Source organism: Musca autumnalis, unplaced genomic scaffold (assembly GCF_047663935.1).
Source record: "Musca autumnalis isolate F117 unplaced genomic scaffold, ASM4766393v1 scaffold_2, whole genome shotgun sequence".
In the NCBI taxonomy this organism is placed as follows: domain Eukaryota; kingdom Metazoa; phylum Arthropoda; class Insecta; order Diptera; family Muscidae; genus Musca; species Musca autumnalis.
This window is the reverse complement of record NW_027411755.1, coordinates 94849587-94875596: the sequence shown is the minus strand read 5'-3', so window position 1 is coordinate 94875596 and position 26010 is coordinate 94849587. Positions and strand designations below refer to the sequence as shown.

At 33.9% G+C, this 26010-nt stretch overlaps 1 protein-coding gene across 7 annotated transcripts in view; it reads left to right on the top strand.

The window, feature by feature from the left end:
• Window positions 1-26010, top strand: part of Oatp30B (Organic anion transporting polypeptide 30B) — a 79229-nt gene that overhangs the window by 25196 nt on the left and 28023 nt on the right. For 3 of the 7 annotated variants that reach the window (XM_073968525.1, XM_073968523.1, XM_073968524.1), the window contains 2 exons: window positions 1959-2087; window positions 2398-2802. The exons of 1 other annotated variant lie outside the window; for it this stretch is intronic. The gene's annotated coding sequence lies outside the window, so the exon portion shown is untranslated. Of the gene's footprint in view, window positions 1-1958; window positions 2088-2397; window positions 2803-8466; window positions 9082-26010 lie in introns of those variants that run through there. 3 more of the 7 variants (XM_073968522.1, XM_073968521.1, XM_073968526.1) reach the window with 2 other exon arrangements.

Genomic DNA, 26010 nt, shown 5'->3' with positions numbered 1-26010 from the left:
CGGACTTAGTGTTAACAGTCACAAACAAACATCTTAAAAATTCTATTTTAAGCAACATTAAATGCAAACACTTGAATTGTATATCAAGGAAGATTTGAAAATGTTAGCATGTACATACATATCGCTCATTTACTTAAAGAGCGTCACATCTTCAAAAATTAAGTTTCGAGAAAAACTTAAAAATGGGTATTATTACACAAAAAATAAAATAACTAGGTACTTGGAAAAGAGATTGCCAGATATCAGTGCTAAATTTCTATGACAGACTAAGTATGATTTGAAGTGTTTGAGTGCTTCATAAACTCAACGAACTTTTTTGTTAATTTATCACAAACTCAGAGTAAATGAGCTATTATGACTCTCTTAGTTTTAGGGATATCGACATGAAAATCTGACACAAGGTAAAATAGTAGAAGTCGAAAAAATAAAAATTTCTAAATCAGAAATCGAATTTTTTGAGTTATTCCACTCTTTGAGTAAATTAACGATATGTACTTTTTATTAAGGTCATCTATTTGCAAATCATTTCTTTAAATACAACTAATCTTTCTATTTTATTTGGGATTCAACAGTTGCTGTTAATCAATTTATGTCAACAAATACAAATTCGCGTCTACACATTTCTTATTATTGGTTAAATTTTGCACAAAACTTATTCAAAATTATAATAATAAGGCGGCAACGAAAATTGACAACACTGCAGAAGAAAAAAAAACAAAAGCTATACCAAGTTTTATTTAAACTTTTCAGTCCTAATTTTGCGCTTCAATTTAAACGATTTTAGTCGGTAACCAAAAGATAGAGTTATAGAATCGCACTACTGCACAATCAAAATTTATGGCAATTTTTTTCTCCTCTTCGAGAAATAATTCGATTTCAAATATTTCTTATAAAACATCCATTGTTTCGCGTGTACTTGTCACATAGTGGCAGCATTAACCATAATTCTTTGACATAGTATTAGCTCTGTTCCTTTACGTGCAAGAATCTGTATGTTGTACCACTTTTTACTCGCATAGTTTTCTCTTCAAAAATCAAATAATTTACGGTGAAAAAGTTGATCACACAAATAGCGTGATTGGGGCACCAAATACCTAAATTCGGGGAAAAAATCAGAACCTATTTTAATATAATTTGGCAATATTTTAATATAATTCTAGTCCAAGTTTCGTCACACATTTCAAAATTGGACACAAATAGCATGATTGGGGTACCAAATACCGAAAATCTGGCGAAAAAATATATGGAAGCTATATCCACACCTGAACCGATTCTTACCAAAATAGTGTTCGTCCCTTGGCCAAAAAAAATTATTTGAATCGGACAATAAATGCGACCTGTACTTTGATTAAAAAATACATGGGCCGGCGGACTGACGAGACATGCATAAATCAACTCAGAATGTGATTTTATGTAAATCGTCAAAAGTAACCATGGGTCTGTCTCGTTTCATTTTGTGTTTTACATACAATATACCTTACCACAGTGTGGTGTAGGGTATAAGAGGAGAACACATTCAATAATACGTCCTTTTAGTGTTCGCTGTTTCGTTTGTTTAGTGTTCTACTGTTTTAATTGGTATGTTCTGAACTGCAAGAATCTACTAATTTTTACTATTTCTTCGACATCATAGGAAAAATTGCTATCGTAGTAAAAAATGTATAGATTCTTATTATCTAAAAAAAATTATCTAAAAATTTGGTAATCATGAAGAAAAATGGGGTAAAAATACACAAGCGAAACAATTTGCTTGAATTCGAATAATAAATCAAATTTGGGCATTGGCATCATTCCCATATTTGGATACCGATGTTAGCGAATTGCGAAAATAAGAAAAAATAAATGTTAACATTGTTTATGGTACCAAAATAAGCGCACGGTTTGACCACTATTTCATGTTTTGCGGAAAGGTGCTGGCTGGCTGAGTGGTGCTGTTTAACTGGTTTGTTTTATTTCAGTAATGTGTGTGGTTGTTTGTGAATTGTTAATTTTTATTTCACGTTTTGGATATGGTTTGTGAACTGTTATTTATACCTGCTGTTGTTGGTTGGTCTTTAGGCTAATGCAAATTCTTGATTATCTTCAAGGTACACGAAGTTATTCATATGACTCACGGATACTACTAACTACTGTGGCACATGTCACCCCAAACAGTTATCGAAATTCGCACGCATTCGTGTATCCCAATGAAGATGTGATAGATGTAAATTTGAAATAACCGGATGTATAATTTGTCGATACATTGTGATATCTATACAGAAAGTGCATCAGTGTTTTTCAAAATTTCATATTTATAGCCTTTATATCTGTCGGTAGTTAGTGCTGTGGGTTATGTGTTACATAAAAATATATTGCGGATAATTTTGTTTTACTCTAAAGTTTGTTTCTATTTATCAGCTGTTCTACATATTCTGTAAAGAATAAAGTGACAGAAAGAAAAATAAAAAAAAAATAAAAATAAAAAGAGAGTGGTTGATTTTTTTCAACTGATGCGATATTAAAAATAAAAAATCAATAGAAAAGAAAATTCTGTAAAAAAAGAAATGAAAACATAATTATTAAAAACAACATAAAAAACGAAATGACGAATTAACAATTTTCACGACAAAAAAATTTAAAAAGAAAAAGAAGAAGAAAAGTAAGAACAACGAGAAAAAATCTGGCATTCAGCTTAACATTTGACATTTTGTACTGAAAACAAACAACTAAGCTGCCTACAACAACAACAACGTCGACAGCTGCAGTATACACGGTAACCAGCCACACTTTTGGCACTCTCTTTGCTGGCAACTAAGAACAAAGGTAAATTTATTGTGGTATTTTGAATGTATTGTTGCCAGATTTACAGAATATTTCGTATGTTGTGGCAAAATTCGTTTAAAGCTTTCAATTGATGCGCTCAGCAGCGTACGTAAAAATACTTTAAATAACATTTCCAATCGTTTCGTATTTTCCAAAGGAACAATACAAAACGAAACACAACCCACGCTGGCGGAGTTCGCTGTTTAGTTTCGTTTTGTTTACATTCGTGAGTGCGAACAAAACGATTAGCGAAAAGTACTCAACTCCACAAGAGCAGATAGGAAACTAAATAGTACTAAACACATTTGAATAAATCAAAAACGTTTGGTGGTTGATAAATTATTCACTGTGGTATGTTGATGTTAGTTTATAGGGTTGTTATGCAATCACATGTGCCTGTGTGTGGCATTGACCATAACGCACGGCAAACGTTTGCCAAAAAATCTTTTTGTTTCGGTGGTGAATGAAACAACTCGGCAAAGCATAGCCGAAGTACATTTGAGCAATCGTACGGTTTTCATCTTTTTACATTGAAAAGTTTGTGGTTTTGTTTTTGTTGTGAGAATGAAACGATTCAGAGAAGCTGAAAAGTTTGTGGCGTTGTGTGATTGGTACGGGAATCGTTTTGTTTGTTTACATTCATTGGCGCTCAGAGCCAAAATGGCCAACCCTCATTTTCAGAAAAATCAAACTGACTATGCTACCGGAACCGGAACCTTTTATAATATATTCTGAAAAATCCCTATTGCATAATTTGACCCTAGGTGATACTACGTGCTGAAAACTATTTTTATTTCGTCTACGGAAAGTTCGAAAAATGTGAATGCTAAAACGGCCTAAGCCGCTTAGGCCAAATCAAATACATGAAGTAAAAATATGTGTGGGTTAGGCCAAAAAAGCATGTTACTTTTAAATCAAGAGTATATTTGAAAAAAATAAATCAAGATAACTATGGGTGTTTAAATTTTTTAATTTTCCTGAAGCGAAAAGTTTAATCGGCTTGAACTGGGATGCAACTGGTCTTAACAAAGAAGAATATGCACTTATAACATTAGATTTTATAAAATCTATGCCGACACCAGTCAAACTACAAAAGAAAACAATGAACCTATTGTCTTAGTATTGATGACCTTATCACTAAACATCGGATTTTAGCATGTTTTTTATTTCTTATCCGATTGGACTCAAATTTTGGATCTAGGTGTTTTGAGGGTCAATTTGGGTCATATCAAAAACATGCGACAAATATGCAAAATATATGCAAGAAATATGCATGCAATATGACGAAAATCGTCCATTAAAACTGGAAAATCAGCAAAAAGCGTTCTAAACTAAGTTTTTTGTCGTTTAAAATAGATTATTACGTTATTGAGACTCTCCAGATATTCCGGCACAGCATCTGGACTAAAAAATCTGGAAAGATGCTCTACTGCCGCTTTAATATTGATGACATCGTTTTAGTTTATAATAATAATTGTTCCACAAACATCCCAGGCGGGACAAGGGACAAGCTCAATGATATGGGACCTACAATTTATCGCCGAGTCCTAACGGCGTGTCCTATGACACCACTTGTAGAGAAGTCTTACATGAATGTCGCCAACATTACTGAGGGGTGTTTTGCCACCGTTGACAATTTGATGTTGCCTAGCCGGGGAATCGAACCCACGACCTTCTGCGTTCAAGGCGGGTGTGCAAACCATTGCACCATTGATAAAACAGTCGAAAAGTCATAACCCTAACTACTCGATAATTTGTACTAATTATTACAAATGCTTCGAATTTTGACAGTTGTTTAATGGAGAAGATGTTGAAAAATTGTTTGAGCTACATTTAGTAAAAATTATGGAGTACAGGGACAAACCTTTTATGGCACAATAGTCTTGTTGTATACGATATAAATAAATATATTAAGAAAAATATTCGCCGCAATCTTGTCATTAAAGTTGCCAAATTCACTATACACCTAAAATGCAAATAGTTCAAGGAATCTTAATTTTCAAAAAGATGAAATTTCACATCTGTCCCCTGTTTTGCTTACATCCTGATGTAAACTTTAAAAGCGTCATCTTTCTAGCTCTATTTTCACAATCTGATTGGCTTTTTCTGTAATTTGGGAAAATTGAGCCTTGTTGCATAGTAAGTTGGTAGGAAAATCTCACTATTTTTTAAACGTAGAGCACTTTTTACTTCTATATTTCATTTAAGTGTTCGGTATTAGCAATTACAATTTAAAAAAGTAATATTATGTAACTACCACGAGTGATTTAATCATAGGATTGTATGGATTATCGAGATTATACTGTATACAAATCTGAATCCCCAATTTCACAATTTTTTATTTCCATATTTATAGTACGTTTATATATAACCGGATTTAACAAACCCACTGGGTTTAAAATGTCAATTCCATTACATATACGTCAAAAAATCCTGATAATGAAGGTTAACCTCCTGAAAAGCTCTAATATAAACAGCATATTATGCCCATATGCCATAATTAGACCAATCCAAAGTTTTACAAATATTGATTTTAAAAGAATTTGACTTTTTAAAATTATTTTCCGTGCGGAAAATTCCGGGAGAAATATTCATGATTGCCCTGTATATGTTTTTTATATCTTATAGCTATATTACATTACGTGTATTTCATGTGTATGTTTTGAATTTGTTTGTCCTCGTGTAATTCTTTGCGTGTGCGAAAAATGGCATTTTACATATGATTTATAATTTTTGCTATTACACCAGTATATGTTTTTTTGTGTGACATAACCTATAAATGTAAACAAATCCTTTATCAAATCGATTTATTTAAGTTTCTTTAAGAAATTATTTCTTTCAGCAAATTTTGCAAATTTCTGCTTTCATCAAAACAGACAAATCAGCTGTTTTCTATTTATTTTACATACAAAAATAGGAAGGGCACTAAAACGAAAAAGTTACATATGGATCATTATATATATATGGATCACACTATGTGTACAACATGTAGATGTAAAAAATGCAAAACATACACATGAAATACACGTAATGTAATATAGCTATTATATGTTTTTAGTAAAATATGAAAGATTTTATGTAATATTCAATATTTTCTTAGTCTTAATTTCTAACTCATTTGTTTTTCTGTCAGATCTATCAACATATTTGGATAAGTTGATTTTGACATTTCTGATCGAGTTTTTGAAGAAATTTGTATAGTAAAGCAACTTATGTTGCAAACTAATTTTGTTTATATCTATGTATATCTAAGTCTTTTAGTCCAGATTTATTGCTGTGGCGGAATAAGAATTAATAACATAATAATCTGCTAAGAAATCGATGTTTAACGACAATAAACTTAATTCAGAACACTTTTTGATGATTTTTCAAATTTTGACGATTTTCGGCAAAAAATGCTTGCATATGCATATGCAAATATGCAAAAAATATGAGCCGGTCATTGCATTCAGTTTTCTTCAAAACGAATTTTGGTCCAATCAGAATTTTCGTATCTTTATTAATAAAAAATATGCAAATATGCAAAATCCGATGTCTACTTATCACTAACAAGTCATTCATGTATATCTAGAATTAGGCAAAAGCTTTACGTGCCCACAGGAAATGTGGTCTAGTATTCATAATGTATCACGTGAAAATCAACAGATAGGCCAAAAATGTTTGGTACCTGTACTGAAATTCTGTAATTCATTTTTGGTTACGGAAAAAAGTCCGTAAAATTTAACCACAAAATGAAATGCAGACAAATTTCGCTAATTACAGAATTTATAAGCATTTTAGTGTTACCGACTTTTGTCGGTAAGCAAAAATGTGTTAGAAAATCCCACTACTTTCCACCACTAGATCAAGACAACTCTTCAAAAGTTTAAGGACTTACGATTCCAAAATGTAAAGCCATTTATAATTTACTACAAGTATTCAAATAACATAAATATTTTATTTGAAGAATTTGATATTCATATCATATTATCTTATGTCTTTGTCTGAAAGGAAATGTATGAATTCCATAGACTGAATAAATAAATAAAATAAATATTGATAGTCATATTTGCTATAAAGCATTAATTTTATAATAATTAAGAACGAATTCGAGAGTCGAAGAAGAAGATATTCAGGAAGAAGACCAATAGTTATTATTATATCTGAAGAAATTTTGTATGTTTTAAAAAACGGAGCCAAAATGGCATAACCCTCAGATTCCAAAATGGCCTAAGCCAATTTAAGTTTTTTATTAACCGTTTAATACAGTATTTATCTAAATTTATTAAGACATTATGATTAACATAAAACATATGTATATTACAGCTAATATTTATTTACTAGTTTTTCTCAGAACCATTTTTTTTGGGTTTAGGTCGTTTTGGCGCTGATGAATGGCAGTAGACAGGGCATTCTATAACCCTGCGTTTACACATGACAGGTTAGTTGAGTTCATGTATTGATTGTCAAAAACCCTAAACATGCCTGTGTGACGTAGGCGTCTCGGCAACTGCAAAAACAGTTGTTCACATATTTTGTTAGTCCCAATTTACATTAGGCGAGTTTACTTGCGGCAATTGTCAGTTTGTAGGTGAGAGAGGGGGCTGAGAGGCAAAGGGTTACCATATGCCTCACCTCTCTCTCCATCAAACTGACAATTGCCGCAAGTAAACTCGCCTAATGTAAATTGGGACTTATTGCTCACATTCTTTCCTTTCAATTATTATCTCACTTAATTTTATAAAAATGTTGAAAATTTGTTAACCCTACTGTCTGTGAACAAAAAAATTATGGACAGCTGGGAGACGAACGACAAATATATTTATGTGTTAGTAAATCAGGGTTGTATTTTAAGACAAATTGTGTTGTGTAAACGCCTAGTAAGCTATGTATCTTTTGGTCTGTTCCTTTACTTTCGAAAATGGTAGTAAATATGTAAACTGCTCCCATATCAATTGTATGGTATCTGAAGTAAAGGAACGCTTTTCAAGTAAAAATTGGTAAAACTTGAAGATTCTTGCACGTAAAGGAACAGAGCTTTTGTGTCATACTGTTGTAAAAGAGGATTTAATATGTCAAAATTTTGGCCTCTTTCCAGTGAGAAGTTTTCAACAGAACTGACAATTCATGTCACTTAAGAAAAAATCGTGAAGACGTTGACTTAATAATGCACGCAATTAAATACAGTACAAGAATAAAGTCTACATACACCCATCAGGTCATCAGGATAGAACAGTCACTTTATTTTCGCGAATTTTTGAGATATTAACGCCGAATTTTCTTTCAGTCGATAAAGCAAGGATTTCTAATCATTTCTTGAAAATAAGATAGAATATGATACAGACAACCTCGACGGATACAATCGACTGCTTCAGACGCTGATAAGATGGAACATTTTTTAAATAATTATGAAAAACGTTAACATTTCTTATAAAAACCTTACAGTTGGTGTTACTGTCCCACCTTATGTATTGCATCATGGCCCGTCCCATAATATAAAATGGGATTTTTGTGCCAGATATGGCAACATTCTAGTTATTTTTATTTCCTGTTCTCCTTGCTCTTCTAACGGTAAACAAAACAAAATGCGCAGTGAGAAATGCTCACTCATTCTCAATGTCGATTTCTCTTTGTTACTCTTCTCTCGACAATTCTCTTACATGTATGTAATTTGTTTTTATCGACATTTGCCTGTGTCTCACATTTCGTACATATTTTTGTGACGGTTTTGTTTTCGTTTGGAATTCTATCCAAGCAGCCAGCCAATCTCGTTCTACTTTGGGGTGATTTGCTGGCAGTTGTCAACAACACAGATTTGTTTCCCCATAACGACGATTACGGCAAAGCGCTCGCTTAAGTAAAAAAGAAAAAAAATTAATAAATTTTAAGATTTTAATGTGCCGGAGTGATTTAACACATGAACCGCATGAATTTACTTGAGTGCAGCGGCGGCTCGGTCCGTCCGTCCAATCAAAGGAGTTTAGAAGAATACATACGAACTATTTAGTTAAATGAACACTTACTAACGCACCACCGCTGAGTTATGTAAACAGACAACAAAGAAATTCGAACTGTGACCACCACAAGCTAGTGTTCCAGTCTCTCCTGCTCTGAAGTGTTAGCAACGTAACGTGACTTAGTGCGTGTGTCGGGTTTGCGTGGGGTATCTGTTTCGTTAATTCGGAAAGTTGTAAAAGTTACCCCAAATAAGACAAAAAATAATAAAAACAGAAATTAAGTAAAAACAAACGAATCGCTTGTTTAAGTAGTATTACTAACCTCAAATTAAATTCCGTCAAGGTAAGAATGAATGAATTCATTGTTGCTTGTGAGTACTGTCGTCGTCAATATGATTCATTTGTGAATTCCATGTTGAAACTTTCACTGACCAAATAAAAAAAAAACTTCAAATGAAATTAGGCAAAATATTGCACCTTACACACCACCCTAACCCGTACATTTATAGAAAGTATGTCGGTACATCATAAACATTAACAAGGACTGTTATAGTACGGTTACACTAGAGTTTTTTGCCGGGTTAACCCACTTCGAGAGGATTTAGTTGACGTTTGCGCTATGGAATTGACATTTGAAATCCAAACCGACCGGGGTATTAGTGTGTTTTTTTTTTTTTTTTTTTTTTTGAATAAGAGTGAAAAAGATGAGTTTTTCCATAATATTCTTTAAGTTTTAATTATCAAAAACCTTCGAAGCAAAAACCAAAAGGCACCTTCGAAAAATAAAATTAGAATGCAATAACTTTAAATGAAAATATAGCAAGAATACTACAGTGCACAAGTCAAACTTTGAGGGGTTTAGATATTTCCAGTTTTAGGTTTTTACATATATCTTAATTAAATTTTTACTGCTAAAACTGCTCTACCCCCATTTTTACGTAAAATCTATAATAATAACAACAACAATAAAATGCCAGATCTTCGAGATGAGGTTTGCCTTGCGCGTAGAGCGGTCGATAGTCGCATTAAATCTGCTAAAACCGAATACTACTACTCTCGGTTTAGTTCTGCACTTGGCTCTATAAGTAAATTAATGATAATTCCCGTTTTTATACACTTGATGATAGAGGGAATATTTGAGTTATTACGATTCACACAAGAAATGCTGAGCTGTTTTTCCAGTGTCAAATCGAGTGTCATAGGTCCAGATGAGATTGATCCTATGGGGTCGATTATGGATAGCAACTCAACTGTAGTTGCGTTGCCAGAAGAGAAAATCATACAGTTAAAATAGGTAAAAAGACGGAAATGTTTGTCAAATTCATTCAATATCAGTGTTTTTAAACTTAAGCTACTAATTTAATTGTAAAAGGTTTGAATTTCAAAGCAGAAATAGACATTTCTCTCATTAAATTTGTTGTCGGCAACGCAACTGGAGTTGGGTTGCTATCCATAATCGACCCCTAAGTCTATTCGGAAATTACTCCCACAATTCAATAACATTGTATGCACCAGCGTTTTCCCCACCATTTGGAAACATGCAATTATCATACCTGTGCCAACACAGATTTTATAGTTGCGACCCGTTGCAAATTTATTCTTTGAACAAGAAAATCATAAAAATATATCGGAATTCCTTCTGCGTGAATCTTTATTGACAAAAGTACAATTAGGATTTCGCTCTGACCACGGTTGCGCAACAGCACTAATTGGTGTTTCCGAATCAATAAGTAGCGACATCGATGATAACAAAGCATGCTTTCTGGTCCTGCTAGACCGACCACTTGAAAGCGTTCAACATTTTTCAATTTTTATCTGATCACAGTTTGTGAACTATGGAAATGTAAAATCAATGGTCCATTAATACACCGCTCTTAAACACATTTTACACTTGCACTTAAAACAGGCGTTTTGGGAGTTTACGTTATTTATTTGACAGATATTGTATGGAATTGACAACTTAAACGATGCATGTTTTATAAAACGTGTTAAATGTAAAATGTGTTTATTCTCTTTTTATGTGTACAGTCGAATTCATATTTGCGCTGATGATGATTGATCAGATTTATGTACATACGCAGTTCTGTCGAAGATATTAGTCAGTGTGTGCATTGCTAATCTAATCAAAGACCTCAACATAGTCATAGTCTTAAATCCTAAGAAAGCGATGTGCTGAACGTGCAAAAAAAATCTATACAAAACAATGAAGTCTCACTAAATCGAGAAAATATCGCAAATGTTCAGAGTTTTAAACATATCCGCGTAATAATCAAATCAAGCGGTGGGCAAACCTATCCTAAATCACGCGCTTTGTTGCTTATTCATTTAATATTTGGTCTGTTCCTTTACTTTTAAAAATGGTCAAACCGGCAAAAGTAGTAAAAGTTGTAAACTGCTCTCATATGAATTGTATGGTGTCAGAAGTAAAGGAACGCTTTTCGAGTAAAAAGTGGTAAAACTTGAAGATTCTTGAACGTAAAGGAACAGAGCTATTATAAGCCTACTGGCGCACGATTCATTTACGGTTGCAAGCTCTTTGCGAACTAGACGCCAACTGAACGTAGCTTTTAATAATATTATTCGCTATGTTTATGGCTTGCGTAGAACTCAGCATATATCGCAATATAGTAACACCCTTTAAACTCTCTCCTCCATAATATTTCTACAGAAAGTTTTATATATGTATATATACTAGTAGCCCCGGCGAACTTCGTCTTGCGGACAGGTAGTGAAATTGATTATTTCGTATACTTAAGACCGTGATCTTTTACCCAAGTAATCGTAGCTATTGTAAGTAACAATTATGTTCAGATCCACGTTGAGATTATGAAAAGTTTTTGCGAACAAAATGTGTACACATTTTTGTGACGATAGAAAATCGTTTTATTCAGTACCAAATATTTAAATTATAATGCCGAATGATATATTTTAGAAATACGGTCGATATTCCAGTTGAAACAACTGACACAATCATTTTTGATCTTATACGAATGTCAGATGGATTGTGTTCACAAAGACGTAATTATGATGATGAGAAAGTTAGAATCGAGGTTTATATATAATCGATAGAAGACTAATATCAGTATGTTTAGTTCAATTTCGAACTAAATTAATATTTGTCATATTCCCAAAAAAAAACGATCCTTTGCTTTTCATAGAAATTGGTGTATTTCTAGTGCTAAGGTTGTTATGTACGAATAAATTATTAGTTCATGAATTGATTACTGTATATATATATTAGACCGGTCCAAAAACAAAAAAAAAAAAAAAAAATTATTGGGACTCCTACCCCCTAAATTTTTCCAATTTGACCCAAAATCCTTATGTATGAAATTTTATGATGATCGGTTAAGGCTTGTTTCCATAGTAATTTCTATGGGACCCAAGATGCATTTTCAAATTTCTAAAAGCCGCATTTATGGTCCAGTCGATGGCTAAAAAACGAATCCTACAAAAATTGTGAAAATCGGATAGGATTTTGATATAGTTTCGATAGGCCGATTTTAGGTATTTTGGGTCCGACCCGACGACGCCACTTTTTTCAATATGTTATATCTTGAAAACTGGTAACCACGACCAATCTTTTCAATACATTATTTTTCCAAAACTACCGAACCTAATTTTATGCAGTACAAACAGTTTAGTCTTTGATTTTTGCAGCAATTATAATGCCAGAAGGAAAGTATATTGAGCTGATTACGGAAATGTATAATTTCCTTTGGGGCTTATCCGGTTATTTGACCCGAATGTTCAGATTCAAAAACCGGGTTAGACCCAGTTCTACTGAACCTATTACTACAAAGTGGGTGTCGTTTGGAAGCTTATAGAATATAAATGTTCGCGGGAATATAAATATAAATATTTGTATGTTTTTGTTTTGCCTTATGGCTTCAAGTATTTTCGTAACTATAGGATTATTTCATATACATATATATAAAGTTTCATATGCACACAGAGTAGTGATAACATACATATATGTAATATAATGTAATTCATTTTAATTGGCCCGATGGCTTAGAATTATTGTAAAGTTGATTAATAAATAAATAAACAAACAAATAAATAAATAAATAAATAAATAAATAAATAAATAAATAAATAAATAAATAAATAAATAAATAAATAAATAAATAAATAAATAAATAAATAAATAAATAAATAAATAAATAAATAAATAAATAAATAAATAAATAAATAAATAAATAAATAAATAAATAAATAAATAAATAAATAAATAAATAAATAAATAAATAAATAAATAAATAAATAAATAAATAAATAAATAAATAAATAAATAAATAAATAAATAAATAAATAAATAAATAAATAAATAAATAAATAAATAAATAAATAAATAAATAAATAAATAAATAAATAAATAAATAAATAAATAAATAAATAAATAAATAAATAAATAAATAAATAAATATGTTTAATTTGACTCTTAGATGACGATATCTCATTAATGCTGATTCCGTTTTAAAAATTATAAAGACCATTCTTGTTGTTAATTTTTAAATCTACAACTTTTACTTTAGGCGGTTTTTATAACCCGAATAACTTTTTGCACCAAAATTCATATTTGTGGGAATTTTTGATATTTCCCCTTATACGCATGTCATAGCCAAAACCAAGGTTTGATAAAACGTCGAAAGTTTTAATAAAAAAGCGATTGAAGTGTCTAATTGCAGATGATGTCTGAAGACCGACCTATGCCCTGATTTAAATAAACCTCCCAAGAACAACAACAAATATGAAAACAATATAAAGTAAATGGCAACAAAAAGTGGTGTACGTTACAAGTCTTATGAGACGTTGACCCGAAAACGTGTTCTCGTCGGTCTAAGACAAATATGTTTTTTAAAGACAACTAGGATTATAGTGTAAGTTTGCCGAAAAATGTTCTTATCAACCCGAGAGCAAGTGAGCCTAAATAATGCATTTATGCTCACTTGCTCTCAGTAAGCGCACACTGCCGGTCGCTGCAGCAAATATTTGCCTAATGCATTGATGCTCAAAATAAAAAAGAGAGTAAAGTAGTGAGAGAATCACAAGAAAATTTGTATCAACATTTAGTGGTTGCTAGACTTGTGACCAGTAAACATGTGGCGGGTGTGTGCGGTTTTGTTCAGTGTCCCCACTAAAATTATGCGTATATCCATGCACATGTTTACTTGTCGGCTGCTCAACGACGACTGATTGTTATTCTCACATACGTTAACGTATATGGATGATCTTGGCTGGCCTAATGTGACCTTACCTGAAGAAACCGAATTTCATTAAATTTTGTGTAATGTACCGTGGTACACGTAGGCATGAATTTCGGACGTGGTATCTCCAATATTAAGAAAAACGATATACGTAAATGAATAAAAATAGGTAAAAACAAGTTGAAGCTAACGAGGTTTTTTACGTTGATATTCGATTGCTGGTTAAACTATTCAAATGACGGACATCTGTCTAAAGTAAAAGTAGAAGAATACAAAATGAAGGTTACACTTCCAATGTACCTTACTTACTTACCTGCCCATTACATAGGCCGAACTAAGCAAAGATCTCCAATTCTCTCTATTTGTTGCTTCGCACTCTGGAATACCGCGCCTTTTCATGTCTTCATCCACTACGCCATAGGCCGAACTAAGCAAAGATCTCCAATTCTCTCTATTTGTTGCTTCGCATTCTGGAATACCGCGCCTCTTCATCTCATCATCCACTTGTTTGCGCCATCTATTCTTTGGCCTGCCAATTCTGCGTGCACCGCCAAGCGGTCCGTATTTATACGCCTTTTTAGCGGGTTCATCATCGCTCATTCTTATGATATGGCCTAGCCAACGCAATCGCTGCATCTCGATACGTTTAACAATATTCATGTCGTTGTATAGCAGATACAGCTCGTGGTTCATGCGACGTCGATATTCACCGTCAACGCAGATTGGTCCGTAGATCTTTCGAAGAATTTTTCTCTCAAACACACCAAGCACTGCCATGTCTGCTTGCGCAAGTACCCAGGCTTCGGAGCCATACATCAGCACGGGTAGTATCAGTGTTTTGTAGAGCGTTATTTTTGTTTGACGAGATGTGACTTTGTTTTTAAACTGCTTACTTAAACCAAAGTAGCATCTGTTGGCCAATACAATTCTTCTTTTTATTTCACAACTGATGTCGTTTGTTGTGTTTACGGAGGTGCCGAGGTAGACGAAGTCTTTTACTACCTCAATGTTATAGGAACCAACTTCAACAGTCGGTCCGAGCTCAATGGACGCATTGCGCGTCGACACCATCAACTTGGTCTTCTCACCGTTTACCGCCAGACCCACTTTAGCAGATTCTCCTTCGACCTTTATAAAGGTATCAGTTACTTCTTTTACTTCGCATTAATCAGCATAAGCAAGTAACATGTGACTATTGGTGTAGATTGTGCCACTTCTTTTGACGTTTGCCTCTCGTATAACCTTTTCTAGCATGATGTTAAAAAGATCACACGAAAGGCTGTCTCCTTGCCTGAAACCTCTTTTGGTACAAAACTCTTCGGAGAGGTTCTTTCCTATTTTAACTGAAGATCTTGTGTCAGTTAGAGTCATTTTATAAAACCGAATGAGCTTTGCGGGGATACCAAATTCAGACATGGTTTGGAATACCTTTGAACGCAGCGGGCTGCCGAAGGCTGCTTTATAATCGACAAAAAGGTGGTAGGTGTCGATCTGCATCTCTTGGGTCTTCTCTAGGATTTGCCGCAGGGTCTAAAGCCACATTGGTATGGTCCAATTATTTCGTTGACCATTGGCTTTAGTCGTTCGCACAATATCCCTGACACTATCTTATAGGCAATAGGGAGAAGACTTATGCCCCTATAGTTTGAGCATACAGTCTTATCTCCCTTCTTGTGGACGGGGCACAGGATACTCAGGTTCCAATCGTCGGGTACTCGTTTTTCCTGCCAGGTGCTAACTAGCTGATGAATACACCTTATCAGCGTGTCGCCTCCGGTTTTAAACAGCTCGGCTGGTAAGCCATCGGCCCCTGCTGCCTTATTATTCTTCAGTCGATTTATTGCTGTCTTTACCTCATCTTGGCTGGGCGGTATACATTCAATACCATCTTTTGGGATTGGGACTGTGGTATCTTCGTCGTCTTCGCTGCTATTGGATACCAACAGATTTGAAAAATGTTCTTTCCATATCCTGAGTACACTATCTGTATCAGTTACCAAATTACCTTGCTGGTCTCTACAGGAGGATGTGCCTGTACCAAAGCCATCAGTTTGATGCTTGACTCTTTGGTAGAATTTTCGGACTTCATTCTGGTTCCTGTACATCTCGATTTTTTCACACTCCCGCTTTTCCATCTCTCTCTTTTTCCTGCGGAAAAGACGTTTCTCCTCTCTCCTTTTCTCCCTGTATTTCTCTCGTGCGCTACGCGTTGCTACGGATTGTAAAGTAGCCCTATATGCCGCATTCCTTGGTGGAGGTCTCTGGTATCCAAGTATGGATTTTGCGGCTGTTTGCATGGAGTGGGCAATGCTTTGCCATTGCGCTGATATGTTATCGGGATGAGGAGTGCTTTGATTAAGCAATTGGGCTGTGGCTATCTGTTGTGATTGCAGCTTACCGATGTCTAACTTTCGTGTTGTGTCTGTTCGTACTTTGTTTGCTACGTTTAAGCGGGTGCGTACCTTTGCTGCAACAAGGTAGTGGTCCGAATCAATGTTCGCGCCTCGGAACGATCGTACATCCAACACGCTCGATGAATGTCTTCCATCTATCACAACATGATCAATTTGGTTTCTTGTTTTCTGATCTGGAGACAGCCAGGTGCCCTTATGAATATCGAGATGATTAAATCTGGTACTGCTAACTACCATGTTTTTTGCGGCTGCAAAGTCTATCAGCCTCATACCATTGTCAGACGTTTCACTGTGGAGGCTGAATTTCCCGACTGTTGGGCCAAAGATATTCTCCTTTCCAATTTTGGCATTAAAATCGCCTAGAATGATTTTAATGTCATGGGCAGGGCAACGGTCATATGTTTGTTCTAAGCGCTCGTAAAATATATCTTTGGTCTGTTCGTCCTTTTCTTCAGTGGGAGCATGAGCGCAAATAAAGCTGATGTTGAAGAATTTAGCTTTTATTCGAATTGCAGCAAGTCTTTCATTCACTGGGGTGAAGCTGGATACCAGATGTTTTAGTCTCCGACTAACTACGAATCCACAACCAAACTCATGCTTTACGTCATGGCAGCTATAATACAGTGCGTCACCTTTAGGTGTTGTTGTGACGCCTTTTCCAATCCATCGTATTTCCTGTATGGCAGTAATATCGGTCTTGTACTTTTCAAGTACGTCTGCCAATGCGAAGACTGCACCTTCTCTAAAAAGAGTGCGAACATTCCAGGTGCAGATTCGCAGATCATGGTCCTTAAAACGTTTGCGGGGTTCGTCAACTTTAGAGGGGTTTGTTTTTCTTTTCTTTCGTTTTTTCATAGTAGGCTGTTTTTTCTAGGGGAGGGTTACTAGCCCGACGCCCAAACCCAAGTTTTTAACGTTCTTATGGGTGAACGCGCGGCACATGTTAGCTCACTACCTTTAACGGGTGTTAAAGGCAGTTCCCCAGGTGACACCACGGGGAGGTCAGTGTCCACTTGGGATGAAAGAGGGACCAAGATAAATCCTGGGCTTGCCATGTTAAAACCGGTCACCCTTGAAGTCTCACTAAATCGAGAAAATATCGCAATTGTTCAGAGTTTTAAACATATCCGCGTAATAATCAACTCAAGCGGTGGGCAAACCTATCCTAAATCACGCGCTTTGTGGCTTATTCATTTAATATTATATGCCTACTGGCACACGATTCATTTACGGTTGCAAGCTCTTTGCGAACTAGACGCCAACTGAACGTAGCTTTTAATAATATTATTTGCTATGTTTATGGCTTGCGTAGAACTCAGCATATATCGCAATATAGTAACACCCTTTAAACTCTCTCCTCCATAATATTTCTACAGAAAGTTTTATATATATATACTAGCGGCCCCGGCGAACATCGTCTTGCGGACGGGTAGTGAAATTGATTATTTCGTATACTTAAGAACCGGGATCTTTTACCCAAGTAATCGTAGCTATTGTAAGTAACATTTATGTTCAGAACCACGTTGAGATTATGAAAAGTTTTTGCGAACAAAATGTGTACACATATCGTTTTATTCAGTACCAAATATTTAAATTTTAATGCCGAATGAATGATTTGGAAATATTTTAGAAATACGGTCGCTATTCCAGTTGAAGCAACTGACACAATAATTTTTGATCTTATACGAATGTCAGGTGGATTGTGTTCACAAAGACGTAATTATGATGATGAGAAAGTTAGAATCTAGGTTTTTATATAATCGATAGAAGACTAATATCAGTATGTTTAGTTCAATTTCGAACTAAATTATTATTTGTCATATTTTCCAAAACAAAAACTATCCTTAGCGTGACCCGAAAACGTGTTCTCGTCGGTCAAAGACAAATATGTTTTTTAAAGACAACTAGGATTATAGTGTAAGTTTGCCGAAAAATGTTCTTATCAACCCGTGGTATAACAAATATAATGGCTTGAGATTGGATAAATTAGCTGATTTTAATGATATTCACATAGGTCCAGAGAAAAACGCAATTTTTCTGTATTGTCTACTTATCCAAATAGACAGGAGATCCAATAAACCGCAAACATTGGCGTTTGATCTTAGCGGTATAATCTATTTTAAAACTGATATAAAAGAGCAGTGGGTCCCCCTTAGATGTACGCACAGAGGCTAAAAGTTTCAAAAAAAGAAATGTCAGCACCTGCTAGACTTAAAACACTTAATTCCAAGTGATTGTCATTACATTTATGGCAACATTCCTTATGAGAATTAAAAATAACATTTAAATTATTACACATCACTTAATTTAAATTAACTATATTTTGTCGATAAATCTGGATCCGATGTTTTAAATATCGCCTAATACACTTGAAATTATAAGTAATTGTAGTGCTGGTTGGAATAGATAGTTCACCTAATTGTGGTCCATTGAAATATCACCGTTAAGACTGGGAATTGAACCCAACACCTTCAGATTCCTAGTTTAAAGTTCGTTTAACCGCGTAGGCCAATAAGTCAGTTCTAATTTGATTATAATTTTTCATTTATACTAGTTTCTTTACATGTATACTCAATAAATTGTTAGTTACGTCTTTTGGCATTTCAGAAAAATACAATGCCAAAAGACGTAACCCACACAGCTTCTGAAATTCTAAAAAAACATTTACAGCCTGTTTCTGTATGTCGAAAGGAGAATGTGTGCGAAAGAAACACGTCCAAACTCTTGTGTGTTTTTCAAATTTGTTTTTTGTTTTGATGCAAAAGCAGAGGTAAAATTATTTCGAAAACAAAAGTTCGGGCGTGTTTCATTCGCACACATTCTTATTTCGACATACAGAAACAGGCTGTTAATTTTTTTCCAAAAATACATTTTTTCTCTGTCTTAAAACATGATACTAAAATGTTCGATATTTTATATCACCGTTTTCGTTTTATAACGTTTTTTGCTTCTCCTGTAAAGTTTTGGTTTTGTGGGATACGTCTTCGGGCATTTATGGTGACGATATGTATATTTGTTGATCAGTTTCCGGGTCCTATTGTTTTATAATCCCTATATTTGCTAATTTTATTAATGCATCGCCTTGCAAATTAATTTTCGAGACAACTGTGGTTGCGCCTCCGATCAAATGTTCTTACTTGAGGCCCTTAGTCCCGATCACGGCCTCTTTTTAAGCATGTTATATCGGAAACTAAAGGTAAGGTCACATTAGACAAATATTTGCTCCAGCGACCGGCAGTGTGCGCTTACTGAGAGCAAGTGAGCCTATATAATGCATTTATGCTCACTTGCTCTCAGTAAGCGCACACTGCCTGGCGCTGCAGCATATATTTGCCTAATGTGACCTTACCTGAAGAAACCGAATTTCATTAAAGGTTGTGTAATGTACCGTGGTACACGTAGGCATGAATTTCGGACGTGGTATCTCCAATATTAAGAAAAACGATATACCTATTTACAAATCGCCTTAAATGGTGAGGTTCAACGGTCGATTGGCCACGAAAAACTAAAGGCATTTTTTTTACTTTTATAATTAGATCGCTTTAGGATAAAGATAGGGGACATGGACGACAAAAAATTAAATAAAAGAAATGCAAAAACATAAATCAACAATAAAAGATCCAAAGGCAAATGTGGCGACTATTAATTTTCTTCATTTTTCTTTTTTTTTTTTTTGCAAATTTTGGCGGATATGTCAAAAAATTGTTTGCCGACGGTGAGCGTTGAACACACTCGGTTTTCTCGCTGGCTAAGATTAGAATCATCTACTTATTTATTTGTTTATTTACACTGTGCAACATTTTTACGGTGTGCAAACAATTCGAACTGAGGATTTTTTGAAAGTACAGACCCAAACGACAAGAAACCCTAGTTGGGTTTTGTTGTGTCAGATCCAGCTCGGATTTTATGGCCCCATCTAGACATGGTTAAATATTGAGTTTTTATAGAAATTCGGGGCTATATCTCTGAAACCAATGCGAATCTTCTTCTGACCTCTGAAGCAAATTTGTAGATAAGGACAAGAATAATATTGCCTCAAATTTCAAAATATGTGCAAAAATTCCACAATTTGTATACATTTTGCACCTTATCTCCAAAACCGTTAATTTTTTCTGAACATTTTCTTTTGGAAAAATATTCCCTGGAATGTGATACACAACTCTTCAGAACATGTCATTGTTGTAAAATGCCTCTATGACGTTGTTTTCAGTACATTTTTCAACGACGATTTAATAAAAATGTCAATAATGTAGTGAAATCCGAAATGCGAGAATATACTGTTGGTGTGAACTGTGTTTGAAATACGTGTTGTAAAAGATATGATGCAAAATAGCGCTGAAACAACATGAAGTAAGCAGTTTCAGTATGTTTTAAAGAATTGTTGAGAACATTATTTGGAAGATTTTTGCTAAATGTTACTTGGTTCAACTCCCAATAGTTTAGCCGATACTGACCAGAATTTCAGCAATCATGTAAAATTGTCTATCTTTTATAGATGGTGATGCCCTAGATGGAGTTTTTCTTATGTGGTTTTTTCAAAGGATAAATTCTACTAGTTTAGGGCTACAATATTGCTAAAGACAGCAAGGCCAAATTCCTATTCGTTTCTGAGATAAAGGCCTGATAAACGCAAAAAAGTGTAGATTTAGACCGGTTTAGATGAGGCCATAAAATCCGAACTGGATCTGACAGTACAAAACCCTACTAGGGTTTTTGTAGTCTAAATATGTACTTTCGAAAAATGCATACTAGAAGTTGTTTGCATTTTCAGTGTTGCATAGTGTTATTTAACCATTTAATATAATAGAGAAAGTTGCAATGCCCATATCTATAAATGTACACATGACCCATATGTATGAATATTTTTGGTTAATATGCTGTATTACCGGTCTTTTCGGTTCACTCTAATATTTATTTTTTTTTTTAATAAACTTCCAAATATTTATAATTGGTATTAAATTCAATCAGTGGTAGAGGTGTGGGCTATTGTCACGGAGCAGTTTGGTTAGGCGTTAATACCTTTTATGAAACAACTTTTGGTGGTAAGTTCAAACACACATACTTATATATGTACATATACAGTGTATTTGAGTTATACCGCCGTATTGCCCTTTTACGAATAACTGAAATTGAAAGTGTTTCTTATGTTTGTACATATGTATCTACAAGTTTTGGTAAACAGTAAAGTAGTTTCATGAAAGAAATTTTTGGTGAAATGTGCGTTCTTAGATCGAGTTCCCCACTAAAAATTACTCTAGTATGGACCTCGATCTAAAAACACATATTTTAATGAAATTACTTTAGTGTGGACCGGACCCTGCAAACATTTGGAAGATTGTTGAACAATTTTTTGATCAGATTATTATTCTGCGCTTCTTTCCTGCGATCTTTTAGCGAATTTTTATATAAAAGTCACCCACGCGATTAATTTTCCTTTCTTAGACGATTCTCTAAAATTAAAATTATATAGCTACGGCGAATCTTCTGCTATGCATATCGGCGATATTTCCGCGAATTTGTATTATGTTTCGTTGTTGTTAGTGCAGGCGAATAATATTTTATTCTTAACTAACTAAAATTTTTGATTTGATTACATATAATTCTCATATACACTTTCTACATAACTTTGATATAAATGACACGAATAATATTGTGAGTATTGAAAAAAATAACACATGTCCGGGTTTTGCCAAGTGAAATGAAGAAAGTGAATGGAACCAGTATAAAACCACTACAACATAAGGAATAAATAAAAATTATAACAAATCAGAAAAGAAAAGAACACAAAAAGGATAAAAATCAAAAACAACAAATGAAAGAAACAAAAATCAAAGAAGAATGAACAATAAATTTCCTTTAATTTTTTCTTTATATTTTCTTCTTAAGACCTTTCATATGATTCGTCAGCAAATCTTGGTCGCGATTCGCATTGCATAAACACTTATTTTGGGTTGGTAATTCGCGGAAGATTTTTAGGCGATATCGCCTGCGACTAATTGATCTTCCAGGGGTATCGCTAATTATTCTTACGCGATAGAAAATTTCTATCGCCTAAAAATAATTCGCGATTCTCCTGGGCTATTAATCTGTCGCAGGCGATATCGCCTAAAAATCTTCCGCGTATCACTAACCTAAAGTAAGTGTTTATGCAAGGCGAATCGCGACCAAGATCCGCTGACGAATCATATGGAAGATCATAAGAAGAAGAAAATATAAAGAAAAAATTAAAGACAATTTATTTTTCACTCCTTCTTTCAGTTGTTGTCTTTGACTTTTACCCTTTTTGTTTTCTTTTCAGATTTGTTATAATTTTTAATTATTCCTTATGTTGTAGTACTTGTATATTGGTTCCATTCACTTTCATCATTTCAATTGGCAAAACCCGGACATGCGTTGTGTTTGTCAATACTCATAATATTATACGTGCCATTTGTATCAAAGTTATGTAGAATATGTATATGAGAATTATATGGAACCAAATCAAAAATTTTAGTAACAATCGCGTGATCGGGGTTCGGAAGAATAATATATTATTCGCCTGCACTGACAACAAGCGAAACGTAATACAAATTCGCGGAAAGATCGCCGAGATGCATAGACGAAGATTCGTTGTAGCGCTTGATAATAAACAATAATTGTAGAGAATCTTTAACGAACGGCAAATTACTCGCGTGTGTGAATTTTATATAAAAATCGCTAAATATCGCCGGAAAGAAGCACAGAAGAATAATCTGATCAAAAAATCGTCCAACAATCTTCCATGTGTTTGCAGGGGAACTAAATGTATTTTAGATAAAATGTGTGTTTGTATAAATGCAACTGTGTCTAAACCTGCAAACGTGTCATGAGGTAAAGTTCTGGTGTGTATTGGATATTTTGCCTTTCCAATTGCTAACTTGATTTCTTAAAGATTTTAGGAACTCTGTGTTAAGAGATTAAAATTATTAGCATAGACCTTTTCCATTTCCCCTTTGCTAAAACCGATCATTGGTGGGTGCCTCAGACAAATCCATCTCGCGAATAACGAGGGATTTTGTTAATTAGATCCACGCTACCTTATTATCACATCTAATCTAATTCATTTTGTATTTTTTTTGTACACACATTTATCATAGATTATGAAATTATAGATAGATTATGATGTTTTGTAGGATCTTTTATATGGTTTTGTGCCCATAGTGGACTATTTTCGTCACCGCTTCGCATCGCGAATCTAGAATTAGATATTTGTGACAGTCAACGAGAATTTAAAAATTACAAATAGAAAAACTCGATTTTCAAATGATTTGAAATTATACATATTTGAACATGGCTCAGCATTAACGACTACGAAAAAGTTGAGTTATCCGGAATTCTAGGATTTTCAATATAAAAATGTAAACATACATAAGTATGTTTTTCTTATGTACATGTGTCCGTTATCATCTTAAGGATAGGATTTTGCGAAATATGTATAAACACAGGCCTCTTTTGGTTGTTGTTAGTCGAAATGTCAGCGTGTTCATTATCATTTAGTAATTATGAACTTTATCACAAAACTGTTTACATTAGTATATTTTTATCTTGATAACGTGTTGAAATGATGTTGAATATTTCAACTATAATAGAAATTTCCATTGCTTTTTGTTTTGTAGTTAGAATTAATTTGTATTGGTGTGGTCTTTGTGATAACCAAAGATATACATCCGCTTTACGAAAACAACTCTGGGCACAGAGACAGAACTGGGAAATTGTCATTTTTATCTCCATACAAACATGAACACTAAGGCAATTGTCAGCAGAATATTTACGCATCGTCTCCTAAAAAAAGCAAATAAAAAGTCTTATCAGCATTCTAAGGAATGAAAACTGAACAGCTTTGAATAATTGCCGCTTGCCAACAACAACAGAAGCAATAAATACTAGAATACATCCTAATATGATGACAATGTTATAAACTAATGACAAACATTCATACAAACTTGAAATGATTTACCCTCAAGAGCAAACGCATCAAATCTGCATTGACGCAAAAACGTGTTTTTCTATTCCGTACACGGAAAGAAAAAATGTGTACTCTAGAGCCGCATTTACACCAAATGGGATATAATAAAACACGCCGTTTAAGTTATCTATTTCATTGATTATCTTTCAAATAAGAGGAATTTATATATTACCCAGACATCTGTTTAGGTGCCAGTCCCGGAAAAAAATATACCTTTAAACTTCGATCTAAGAACGCATAATTTCATGAAACAATTTTAGTGTGGACCGGGACTATTATTGCAAAACCATCTGGAACTGATACATGGCTTGAAAAAACTTTTGTCCGTATGGAATATAACATTACACTAATCCTTTGAGCATACACTTTCATCTGTCGATTTTGTTCGTTCATTTGGTTAAATGAACTTATGGCCTACTAAAGTGTTCGACTTTTTTGCACACTGTATTCCGTCATAAATATGGCTTAAGATCTGAGTCTTGATTCGTGTTTTCAAACATTTTCTGACATAGCTGGTCTATGATAATACAATCTCGCTGATTATTCTAAAAACAAACATTAAAATTTGGGATTGTACAGTGCTTGTTGTGGGTAAATACATATTGAAATTGAAACAGATTTTTTTATTTTGAAATGATAACAGTTCATGTGTATGTATGGATGAACGCACATAAATTCTGGTTCACATTGCTTAGAAGCTGTGTAAACAAACATCTTTCCTCATACTCAAAACTTTTATATAAAAAGAAACAAATTATGAAATCAAAATTAATTATGAAAAAAAATCTGTAGCAGATAAGGTTGAAGGTTTCTACTCTCGATACTGGAAATTCGAAGAGTCTTCTCTATGTAAATAACGAAAATGTTTCAGATAAAAAAATAGGGATTTCTTACTTCTCAGTTATTAAATGTAGCAACAATATTATTATTATTATTAAATGTAACAATATTTGGACTGTAAGTTTCGATTCCATTGAATTTACTGACTGGCCCAATGTATTCTTTCTGTCTTTTGTGACAACATTAAATGCGAATAATGAAAGGGTGCCGGTATATTGGTATAAAATACTCATAATTTGTTATTTACAGTCCTTTTGTTTGTATTGAGAACTCCATAGGTAAATGTGTGATTCATTTGACTCGTAAGAAAAATAAGAACAGAGCCAAACAAAAAACTCTCGAATGAATGAAAAAATAAATGTTCATGAATGGCGAAAAATTAAAACCGCAAATTAAAATTCATAACAGCGAATAATTGCATCTTCGTTTTGTGATTTAATGAAGGAATAGTCAGCCAATTCATTGATGCTTCTGCATTATAGAAAATTTATACGCTGTGTGCTTGACAAACAAATTAACAGGAAGCCGAAATATGTATGCATGCTCTTATACATATACATATAAATAAGCATTCCTTGTAGGGTCAAAATATTGAAATCGCACACATATGCAATGCACTTTAGGGATATTAGCATATAATAAATACTTAGCTCGTTTAGTATGAGGAACCAGCAAAAAATGCCAATAACGACTAGTATTTTTTGGTAGTCGTAACTACATACAAATCAACTTACTAACTCATTATTTTTGCAAGGGCATATAGCACTGAATAACCAGCAATTCTGGGGCCACTAAAACTTGAAAAATAAACTAAAAATATGTTC